The sequence below is a fragment of the Oryctolagus cuniculus genome, chromosome 18 (assembly GCF_964237555.1).
Source record: "Oryctolagus cuniculus chromosome 18, mOryCun1.1, whole genome shotgun sequence".
In the NCBI taxonomy this organism is placed as follows: Eukaryota; Metazoa; Chordata; class Mammalia; order Lagomorpha; family Leporidae; genus Oryctolagus; species Oryctolagus cuniculus.
The window spans coordinates 9371252-9383346 of record NC_091449.1 but is presented as its reverse complement, the minus strand read 5'-3'; the positions used below and the strand labels follow the sequence as shown (position 1 = coordinate 9383346).

Genomic DNA, 12095 nt, shown 5'->3' with positions numbered 1-12095 from the left:
TGACCCAGCTCTCTGCTATGGCCTGGGAAAGCAGTAAAAGATGGCCCAAGTCCTTGGGCCCCTGCACCTGTGTGCAAGACCTGGAAGAAGATCCTGGCTCCTGGCTTCGAATCGGTGCAACTCCAGCCGTTGCAGCCAATTTTGGACTGAACCAGAGGATGGAATTCTCTCTCTCTATCTGCCTCTCCTCTCTCTGTGTAACTCAAATACATAAAACTTTAAAGAAAAAATTTAAAAAAACTTATTTATTTGAAATGCAGTGTTAACAGAGAGACAGAGGGAGAGAGAGAAAGGTGTTCCGCCTGCTGATTCTCTCCCCAAATGGACCCAAAAGCTAGAGATTTGCCTTCCTGAAGCCAGGACATAGGACATTTTTGCACATCTCCCAAGTGGGTGCAGGGTCACAAGCACTTGGGACATTTTCTGCTGCTTCCCCTGTAACATCAGCAGGGAACAGGACTGGAAATGGAGCATTCAGGACAAAAAAAGCACCCATAGAGGATGCTGGCACCACAGGCGTCAACTTTATCTGCTACACAACATGCCAGTCCCCAAATAAATTATTGAATAGGAAACAGTACTCATAGCTCTTATCCATACACATTCAACCTTAAGAATAGTATTTCTAGATAACAGAGAAAAGTAAACTAAATTTCCTTCCTAAGTGGTCCATTATGTAAATAATGATACTAGAACAAGAACAGTAGGAGCCAGTAATGTGCTGCAGGTTAACCTCCTGATTGCAAGCCAGCCTGCCTGTGGAGTGTCAGCTGCCCCTCCATCAAAGCAGCTTCCTTATAGGATGCCTAAGAAGGCAGCACTTGGGCCCAAGCAGTTTCCTGGCTCCTGGCTCAGCGTGGAGCAGCCTCGGTCATTTTGACAATCTGGGGAAAGAACCAGCAGATAGAAGATATTCTCTCTCCCTGTCTCTGTCTCTTTCTCTCATTCTGCCTTTCAAACAAATGTTTAAATATATAATAATAACAAAGTGATTCCCCCAAAAGACATTAGTAGGATTGAGAGGTAAAAAGAGAATCTCCTAGAAAATAACCCCAAATTTAAAGGGAAAATAAAGTCAAACTTCGGGTCTTGAATAAGAAAATTAAGAAGCTACTAGTGAGGTCATGATTGCCAGCAGCTGTTGGAGATGAACTTCTGATGAGTTGTGTTGTCCTGAAGTTTACTTTCTGGCTGCTCAGCTGGGGAAAACGCAGCCTCAAGCGCTGACTTGGCGCTGCCTGTGAGGAAACCCTGTACATTCCCCAGGAGACTCATTGTGCATCTGGGAGGGCATTGGGGGCTCTCCCGGGGGCATTAAAGTGATGACAATTAACAAGGTGGTGGAGGCAGCAGTGACAAGGTGACGGTATCTACCGGGAGGAGACGACCCGCCAGCCCGGGCCTGATCCACAGTCAATGCCAGGCAGCCCCAGCCTGTGCAGGACGCTCACAGTAAGGACCCTGCACCCCCAGCCTGAGGCAGGAGGGTGGCAAGGCCTCTCCCCCTGCCTGCTCCCCGCTCTGTGTCTGTTCCAGTGTCTCCCTGGTTTTTTTTTTTTTTCAGATGTGTCCTTCTAACACTGTTTTCCTGTACCGTGTTGTTTCTCTGTCCATCGCCCTATTTGTTTTCACCTCTTCCTTCTTTACACCAAGGGTCTCTGAAGCTCTCCAGATTGCTCGCTGTCCTGTGTGCATTGAGTGTTCTTTGCTTTTCCACTGTGCGCTCCTCTTTGCTCTGAACACCTCAGTGGTCCTTATTCCATTGCAAGTTCTGTACCTGGAATTCCATCTTGTTACTTCCCATTCTGTCCCGTCCTGTTGTTTACAGCATCATTGCATTTTGTTACTTCCCTATCAAGTGAATGGATCCACATTTTAATTTTAAAGGGATTCATATTTAGGTAAACTTAAGTTATCATTTCCAGTTAGATATTTTTTCATCTTAATTTTGATGTTTATCACGTTTGTGTTGAATAGTATCAATCTAATTTTTTTAGAAACTCAAATGGTTTTATTTTTACTGACTTTGTTCAGCAACCTTAAAATTCCTCAAGTCAGAACAGGCGTTGTGGTGCATCTCATATGGGTGCTTGTTTGTGTCCAGCTGCTCCACTCCCAGTCCAGCTCCCTGTTGGTGCAGAAGGTGGCCCAAGTGCTTGGGGCCTGTGCTGGGGTAGTAGACCTCAGTGACGCTCCTGGCTTCAGCCTGACCCAATTCCAGCTGTTGCAGTGTTTTGGGGAGGGAGCCAGCTGATGGAAGGCCACACTCTGTCACTCTCTTTCTGGAACTCTACCTTTCAAATAAGGAAAATAAATAAAAAGAAGAGATTTTTATCAAATCCTTTAGGTAATTTTGTCAATGATTATGTGAATTTCTGTTTTAAATCATATAACTTCTCTGGGTACAATCTGGTCATTCCTTTGTAATGATGTTAAGTTTATTCTTTATTAAAATAACCCCCTCCCAAAGCATGAGGGTGACAAGTGGAGATAGCAGATGTTTTATTCATATTCAATCTCAACACAAAAACTTTCAATAATCAATGATTATGTGGTAATGTTGATGTGCAGATATTTATTGTGTTGTGTTAAACCTTTCTCTCTGCCATGTGTCACCAATGTTAACCATTTCCAGGGGTGATTCTCTTGGTCATTGCTAGACTCCACTTGGAGAGCACTGGATTCAATTCTACAAATTGTGGGACTGCTTCTCATTTGCCTCCTGAATGAGATGGCCTCAGTATCATACTTTTCACACCAGGTTTATTTGGTTTTCCTGCACTGTGATTGACCGAATGCTCTCTCTCTCTCTCTGTAGGAAGTGTTTATGGATGTTTTTTGTCCCACACCATTGAAACATTCTCTGGAATTCCTTGTGGAGTGATTTTTTCCTGCTACTCAGTTTCATCCTGGGAAACTTTGCATGTTCATAACTTTCTACATTTCTCATGTTTTTATGGTGAGTTAAGTATTCTTGGAATTTGCCAGTGTGTCTCAGCCTTCCATATTCATTAACATAGTCACGATATCATTTTTAGAAAATGCAAGTTCTTAGTTTTGTTTTTACCATTTGAAGTCTTCTATTATTGTTATCTTCTCTTTAGGAAGTGCAACCATCTCTCTGGAGGGTGGCTAATTTTGTTAGTCTTTAGAAAAAAACGGCATTTTGTCTTTATTTTCCAAAATGCATTTTTCTTTATTTTCCACAATGCATTTTTCTTTATTTCACAATGATCATAGATATTTCCACTTTGTTCTTACTACAAAATGCTTTCCTTCTGAACATAGTGAGAAATCTGTTAATAATAAAATGTTATCCTTTTGTAATTCCTCTTAATTTAGTAAGATAACTTGTTAAGTTCAACTCTTCAGCTTTGCTCTCATTCACTTCAGTGTCTGCTGCTGGCTGTGTTGATTACATGGTGCACATGATAGCTGAGAGGGCGAGTTGGGCATTTGACAATGACTTGTGTGTTGGTCAAGGCATTAGGTGCAGCCTATGAATTCATGTGCTCGAGATTTTGTAGTCTGGCATTCTGTCTGCTGGTTCCACGGTTACTGAAGGACTTTGGTTCAATCTCCTACTACAATGGCAGATTTTCCTGTTTTAAATCATTTCTAGTGTTTTAACATTAAATATAGATGCTGTTTTGTATTTACAAATTTCCATATTTTATTTTTATCAAAGTGGATTTCATTATATCCAGCTCTTCTGTTCCCTAAATCTTGGTTTTGTCCAATATTCTGCATGTACCTGCTTTGTGTTACTTGATTGGTAGACTACATCTTCCTTTTCTTTTCTTTTTAAAAAAAGATTTATTGATTTATTTGGAAGGCAGAGTTATGGAGAAGCAGAGGAAGAGGCAGAGAGAGAGAGAGAGAGAGAGAGAGAGAGAGATTCCATCTGCTGATTCACTCTCCCATTGGCCCCAACGGCCTGAGCTGGGCTAATCCAGAGTCAGGAGCCAGAAGCTTCTTCTGGGTCTCCCACACAGCTGCAGGGGCCCAATTACTTGTGCCATCTTGTACTACTTTCCCAGGTCATAGCAGAGAGCTGGAATGGGAGCGGAGCAGTCGAGTCTTGAACCAGCGCCCATATGGGATGCCGGCACTGCAGCTTAACCAGCTTTGCCGCAGCACTGGCCCCCATCTCCCTTTTCTTTATTTGGAAACTTTCTCTTTCTTCCTAATTCCAATTAATTTGGAAGACGTGTTCTTTGTCTTGAAGTTCAGTTCATCTCATTTTATATGGACACTCCCTGTCTACAGATTGTTATTGGCCCCATATATCGTGTACCGTTCAGTCACTTTTGGATTATATGTGCCTTTGTATTTACAATTTTGATTGCCATGGACAGTGCATAGCTGGGATGCAATATTTTTGACTCTTGAATTCTCTGCATTTGCTTGGTGGATATAGTCCATTTTCATCAATGTTTTAAGCTTTATGGAGGTATAATTGACAAATTAAAGCTTGTATTTTTAGCTAGTATATTGGGATGATTTGATATGAATACTACCTCTAAGTTAATTAACATAACACTCACCTTACACAAAACCTTTGTGTGCATGGTGACAGCTTGTAAGACCTAAGCTGTCAGCAAAATTCAATTATACAATACATTAATATCAACTATATTCACCCATGTTATTTTAGCTATCTAGCATTTATTCATCTTATAACTCTTCCCTTTCACTAACACCTCTTCATCTCTTTCTCAGTTTCCCAGCTCCTGGTAATCACTGTCTCCTTTATTTTGCTAACTTTGGTATTTTATTTCCCATGTCATACAGGCTTTGTATTTCTGTGCTTTGATTCCTTTACCTAAATAGATGTTCTCTAGGTTTATTCATGTTGTCATGAATGGCTGGATTTTCCCCTCTTTTATGGATGAGTAGAATTCCTTTTAATGCACATTTTTCACCCATTCCCCTGTTGATGGACACTAAGGCTGTGCTCATATCCTGGCTTCTGTAAATTATGCTGCACTATCCTTGTGTGCATATGCCTTTAATATTAATTGCACTTCTATTAGATATCTGTCCAGTTGTTGGACTGCCATATAATAAGGTAGTTCTGGTTTTAATTTTGTGAGGAAACTCCACACAATTTCCCATGAGGATTGTTGCATTTTATTCCCAACAGTGTACAAGAGTTTCTTTTTTTTTATCATATTCTAACTAGTGCTTGCCATCTCTTGTGTCATGGGTAGTGGCTATCCATCGCTGTGTGGTATATTGTCTCTTTGTGATTTTATTTTTGATATATTGATGATTACAGGTACTGGGTGTCTTTTCAAATACTTTTGGTGGCTTTTCATAGAGCTCTGGCCATTTGTGTGTCTTCTTTAGAACAACGTCTATTCAGACCCTTTGCCCTGTTCATTACACAGTTTGCACATATTCTCTGCTAGTCTATAGGCAGACCTTCATGTTGTTCATTATTTCCTTTTCTGTGCCAAAGTTTTATGTTTTGGTGTAGTCCAGCTTGTATATTTTCTATTTTGTTGTCAGTAATTTCAGAGTCATAACGAAAAATCGTTGCCCAGGTACATAAAAGACTTCTTTCCTTTTTTGTAAAAGGATATATATTATTTATGAGAGAGAGAGAGAGAGAGAGAGAGAGAGAGAGAGAGAAAGAGAGAGAGACAACTTTTATGATTGTTCCAGTGTCAGGTCTTACATTACTATCTTTATTCCTATTTGAATTGATTTTTGTCCTTGTTGTAAAGTGATTCAGTGTCCTTTTTCTGCATATAGATATCCAATTATATCAATATCAGTGGTTTTACACAGTGGCCTTCACCATTGTATATTGTGTCCTAGTCAAAGATTAGATTACCACATATATGTAGATTTACTTCTGGGATCTTTGTTTCATTGGTCAGTGAGTCTTTTCCTAGTTCTGTTCCATACTGTTTAGGTGAGTACAACTCTTTGATATAGTTTGATATCAGGACTTCTTAAGTTCAGCTTGGTTCTCCTTACAGGATTGGTTCATCTAGTCCAGTGTCTTGTGTTCCATATGAATTTTTTATAGATTTATTTATTTATTTGAAAATCAGAGTTACATAGAAAGATGAGAGGCAGAGAGATAGAGATAGAGAGAAAGAGAGAGGGAGAGAGAGGTCTTCTATCCACTGGCTCACTGCCAAATTGGCCATAATGGCTAGAGCTGCACTGACCTGAAGCCAGGAGCCAGGAGCTTCTTTCAGGTCTCTCATGTGGGTGCAGGGGCCCAGGGACTTGGGCTGTCTTCTACTGCTTTCCCATGCCATAGCAGAGAGCTGGATTAGAAGTGGAGTAGCTGGGACTCAAACTAGAGCCCATATTGCATGCTGGCACTGCAGGTGGTGGCTTTACTCACTATGCCACAGTACCAGCCCCTCTATATGAATTTTAGGATAGATTTTTTTTTCAGTTTCTGTGAAGAATGTCATTGGAATTTAGATAGAGATTGCCTTGAATCCATAGATCACTATCAATAACATGGATACTTTAACAATATGAATTATTCATTTTCCTGCTTTGTTTCTATGGTTCTGACTTCAAGGACTACATTGTGTGTGAGTGGTAGGAGTGGGCTTCTTGACCCTGCTCTTAGAGGAGAAGGCTGCATCTTCTCATCGTTGACTCTGATTAGCTGTGAACCTGTCACTTAAGGCATTCATTATACTTAGGTCCATTAATCTATAATTAGTTTGTTGAGACCTTTTTATTTTTTTTTAAAAATAGGTGCATTTATTTCTTTGAGAGGTAGAGTTATAGACAGAAAGAGGGAGAGACAGAGAGAAAGGTCTTCCATGTGCTGGTTCACTCCCCACATGGCCTCAATGGCTAGAGCTGGGCCATTCTGAAGCCAGGAGCCAGGAGCTTCTTATGAGTCACCCACTTGATACAGTGGCCCAAGCACTTGGGCCATCTTCTACTGCTTTCCCAGGCCACAGCAGAGAGCTGGATCAGAAGTGGAGCAGCCAGGAATTGAACCAGTGGCCATATGGGATGCTGGCAGTACAGTCAGTGGCTTTTCCCACCACAGCACTGGCTACATTTTTTTTCTTAACATGAGAGGATGTTCAGTGCTGTCAAGTGCTTTTTCTGCACCTATTGAGGTGATCATATTGTTTAATTTTTCATTCTGTTAATGTGCTGCCTCACATTTATTTATTTGTAATGTGGAACCATCTTGCATCCCTCAGAGGTCCTGATTATTTATAAAGAATGATGCTTTTATTGTGCAATTGAATTTACCTTCCAAATATTTTATGGGACATTTTTCCTGCAATGTTCATTAGAGATATTGACCTGTAATTTCCTTATCTCACATAAAAAATCCACACCTGGATTTTTTTTTGTTAAAAAAGATCAGGGCAATATAGTCCTTGTCTTCATGTTTTAGAGAACTTTGAGAGTAGTATCTGGCCTTTAAATGTTCAGTAGAATGCAATAGTGAAGGAAGCTGGTTCTGGAATTTCTTTATAGGAGACTTGTCAGTTTTCTTACCTGAGTCTCTTCTGTTCCGATATATTTCTTCATGAATCAGTCTCGGTAGATTTCATGTCTCTAGAAATGTATTCATTTCTTTGACTTTTTTCTGTTTGTTTGTTTAGCATTTGATGTAATAAGCTGTTATGATCCTTTGTATTTCTGTGGTATCAGTTGCAGTGTTTCCTCTTTTATTTCTATTCTTATTTATTTAGTCTACTCTTTTTTGAATAGTCTAACTAACTGTTTTCTTCTTCATCATTCCTATATATTTTGCATTTTTATTTTAGTACAACTTTCATCTCTCATTCTTGTTTGCCTGTGTATGTTTGTACATATCTATTTGTATATACAGACAAAATGAATATATATTTAGTATTTTTATATAGACAAAATGAATTAGAAACAGGTCTATGTGTTGATCTGCCAGTCTTCTTTATGTTAACTGTCAGTGAACCATAAGGATTTTGCTTTGTTTATAGTTCATATCTCCTAATATCCATCATATCTGTTAAATTAAAAATCCTAGATAACAGAATTTAGTTTACAGATATCAGAAATTGTAAAAAGAATGGATAGCACAGGAATGGAATCATGTGTGATTTTTTATTACCCCCTGTTGTGGAGTGTTTGGCAGAGTTTCAGTGCTCTGAGGGATGACTGTGTATAATGTTTGTGAGTATGATTTTGCTCTTGCCAGCAATGCCAAGTAAGAGAGCATAAAAAGGTGTGAACTGACAGGTGAGCAGACTGACCTTGGCTTCAGTCCCTCAGTTGGACACTTCCTTGTTCCTAAGACTGAGAGCCACATTTACCCAGAAACTTCTTCCTTCCCTTCCTTGTAAAGCCCTTCAGCAGACTCAGCCAAAAGAGATCCTACTAGAGTATGGAATGGTAGCAGTGGGACTTTGGACTTCTTTCATTTAATATTAAGTCATCGGACTCAGTGTAGCTTCCCATGGGCTACAGCTTCCCACTCATCTTCCCCCAGGGCCTCCAGGGCCCCCAGGGCCATGCATGTGCCCAGGGTTACAGTTCCCTCAGTGTTGGTGCTACTCTGACACTTCTGCAGGTTCCCCTGTACAGAGCAACCTTGATCAACCACCCAGGGCCTGTGGCTGTTCCCAGCAGCTCCCTGCTGCCCTCTCAGTGAGTGCCCCACAGAGCTGTGTTTGGTGACCTGCTCTGTCCTCCTGGGTGCCCTTTCTAGACTTTGAAGTACCTACTACATTTTCTTTTCTTTTTTTTAAGGTTTATTTAAATATTTTTCCAAGATTTATTTATTTTTATTTGAAAGTCAGAGTTACACAGAGAAAGTGTCAGAGAGAAAGAGAGAGAGAGAGAGAGAGAGAGGTCTTCCATCAGATAGTTCACTCCCCAGATGGCTGCAATGGCTGGAACTGTGCCAATCCAAGGCAGGAGCCAGCAGCTTCTTCCAGTTCTCCCACATGGGTGCAGAGGCCCAAGGACTTGAACCATCTCCTACTGCTTTCCCAGGCCACAGCAGAGAGCTGGATCGGAAGTGGAGAAGCTGGGTCTCAAATCTGTGCCCATATGGGATATAGGCACTTCAGGCCAGGGCAGTAATCTACTGTGCCACAGTGCCAGCCATTAATTTATTTAAATATTTAAAGGCAGAGTTAAACAGAGGAAGAGGGAGGTAGGGAGAGAGAGAGAGAGATCGATCCTCCACCTATTGGTTCACTCCCTGCGTTACCACATGATGCAAAATCTGGAGCTGTGCTGACCCAAAGCCAGGAGACAGGAGCTTCCTCCAGGTCTCCCATGTGGGTGCAGGGGCCCAAGGACTTGAGCCATCTGCTACTGTGTTCGCAGGCCATAGTAGAGAGCTGGATTGGAAATCGAATTGCCAGGACTGCAACCGGCGCCCATATGTGATGCTGGTACTGCAGGAGGCAGCTTTACCTGCTGTGCCACAGTGCCAGCCCCGATTAATTTTATTTTTGATTGGCATAATACATAGTGTTTAAAACTAGTCTGAAAAAAAATCTTAAAATTGTTCCTTGTTTGAAATAATTGTGTCAGCAGTGTAAATTCTAAGAAAGGAGTGCAAACACACTACTCTTCATGCATTAGGAGTAGAATATTCTTCAGAAAGGTGAGACTATGCACTTGGGTTTAGCCATAACAAGCAGTCTTGTTCTCTGAAGAAAGCATCTCAAGCAAATTTTTCATTCATAGATGCCAACACGTCCTCATGCAGTACACTAGAAAGTAGGATGTGAGTATTTGATGTCCACCATCTCCATATCATGTAGAACTATACTCTGACACTCAAAGGATGGCTGAAGTTCAGTCCCTGGAATTACCACAGTTGGGTCTGAAATATAGAAGATTTGAACATTTGTCCACCTGTCTCTTAGAGCTGTTAATCATCATATTCTTCAACAAACTCCATTTTTTCATAATTTCAGAATATAATCTGGATATTTTTCATAGGATGTCAAATTAACCTAATTAAACTATCTATAAAATTAACAACATCATTGAGATAATGTTACCAAGTGATGCAACTTATAGCTTTATTCTAATATGTCAGATTTGTATTGCTGTCATGGCAAACTCATTGCTCTTCATGATATATACATACACCTTTGTAATTGAGCCTCATCTGAAGAAACCCATAGACTGGATTTTCATGCATCTGACAGTAGTCAATATTTCAACTATAATGATCCAGTCAATACCAGAACTCATGTCATCCTTTGGAATCAAAAATTTGTTTGATGATACTGGTTGTCAAACATTTCTGTATGTATCCAGAGTGATTTGAGGTCTTTCCATATGTACTACCTTTCTCCTAAGTATATTTCAGGCCATCACTGTCAGTCCCAGTCATTCTAAATGGGCATGGCTGAAATCTAAACTCTCCAAGTGGATTTTCCCCTCTACTCTTTTATTGTGTCATCAACATGCTGATCTATATCCATGTCATTGAAAGTGTAAGAGCCAAATAGAATATCACTGTTGTCATTCAGAGATATGTTAATGAATATTGTCAATCTAGGAATATTGGAAACCAAGAATCAAGGTCATTTATAAGTATCATAGTGATTCATGATGTATTTTCCAGAAGATGTCAAATTATCCTAATTAAAACATCTAAACATCATTGAGATCATGTCACCAAGTGACACAATTTATAGCTGCTTTCTAATATGTCAGATTTTTATTGGTGTCTTGGCAAACTCATTTCTCTTCATGATCTATATTTACACTCTCCTAATCGAGCCTCATCTGAAGAAGCCCATAGATTCCATTTTCATGCACCTGACAGTGGTCAATATTGTAACCATTGTATTCCAGTCAATACCAGACATCATGTCATCCTTTGGAATCAAAGGTTTCTTAGATAATGCTGGCTGTCAAACTTTTCTGTACACATACAGAGTCAGCCGGGGTCTCTCCATCTGCACCACCCCTCTCCTGAGTGCATTTCAAGCCATCACTATCAGTCCCAGTCATTCTAAATGGGCGTGGCTGAAATCTAAGCTGTCCACCTGGATGTTCCCCTCTTTCCTTTTCTTCTGGATCATCAACATGCTGATCTACATCCACATCATTGAAACTATAAGATGCAAATTGAATTTCACTATGTTTGGTCAGGGATATGTTAATGCATATTGTCAATCCAGGAAGCCCAAAGCCCTTGATTCAAGGTCATTTATAAGTATTTTGGTGATTCACGATGCAGTGTTCTTGGCACTGATGATCTGGTCCAGCCTCTACATGGTGTGGATCCTCTACAGACACCGCAGGAGGGCCCAGCACATTCACACCTCCAGCCTCTCTTCCAAGATGTCTCCAGAAAAGAAAGCCACCCACACAATCCTTTGGATGGTATTTTGCTTTGTGTTCTTTTATTTGTCAAACAACTGTTTGACCTTTTATGGAATTTATGCATCTGAGAAAAATGCAAGGTTGGAGGGTATTGGTGGAATTTTAGCATCATGCTACCCAACATTTTGCCCCTTTTTTCTGATGAAACATAACAAAATTATCCTCAAACTGACTTCCTTCCTTTCAAATATGAGAATGACCTTTTGTCCATGAGCTTTCAGTGGCTTATCTGACATCGTCTTCAACAGAGGAGTCTCCATCAAGTTTTATATGAGGAAAAGAAGCCACAGGGCTCTGGGGCACTGGAAATGGGGCTAGTTTGAGTGGAACTATGCATATCATTTTAAAACATTCATGTGTTGGAACATTAATGTGAATCAAAATGTATTAATCTTCACATAGATTGCACAGTTCAGTAACATTATGGGTGAAATGAATGTTTTGTATCATTAAGCTAATTTTATCTGCTTGATTTTGTCCTTTTGAATTTTGAATTTTGTCCTTTTGAGTTACTAGAAAATACAAAATCATATTTGGGATTACCTTTTATTTCTGTTAAACTGTGTCATTCATAAAGTCTTTCCTTAACTACTCAATAAATAACACTGACCTTGCATATTTTAGGGACTCACCTAGAGGCTGAATGTGCTGCAGTGACCCTAAGGTAAAATCAAGTAAAGAGAACACTAAAGAATTGCTGTGATGCAGGAAAGATAGTTGTGTCTGTGAAAAGTACTGTGAAAACAGAG

At 40.1% G+C, this 12095-nt stretch overlaps 1 pseudogene; it reads left to right on the top strand.

Moving 5' to 3' along the window:
• ORYCUNV1R-PS1658 (vomeronasal 1 receptor oryCunV1R-ps1658 pseudogene) lies at nt 10627–11559 on the top strand (annotated as a pseudogene).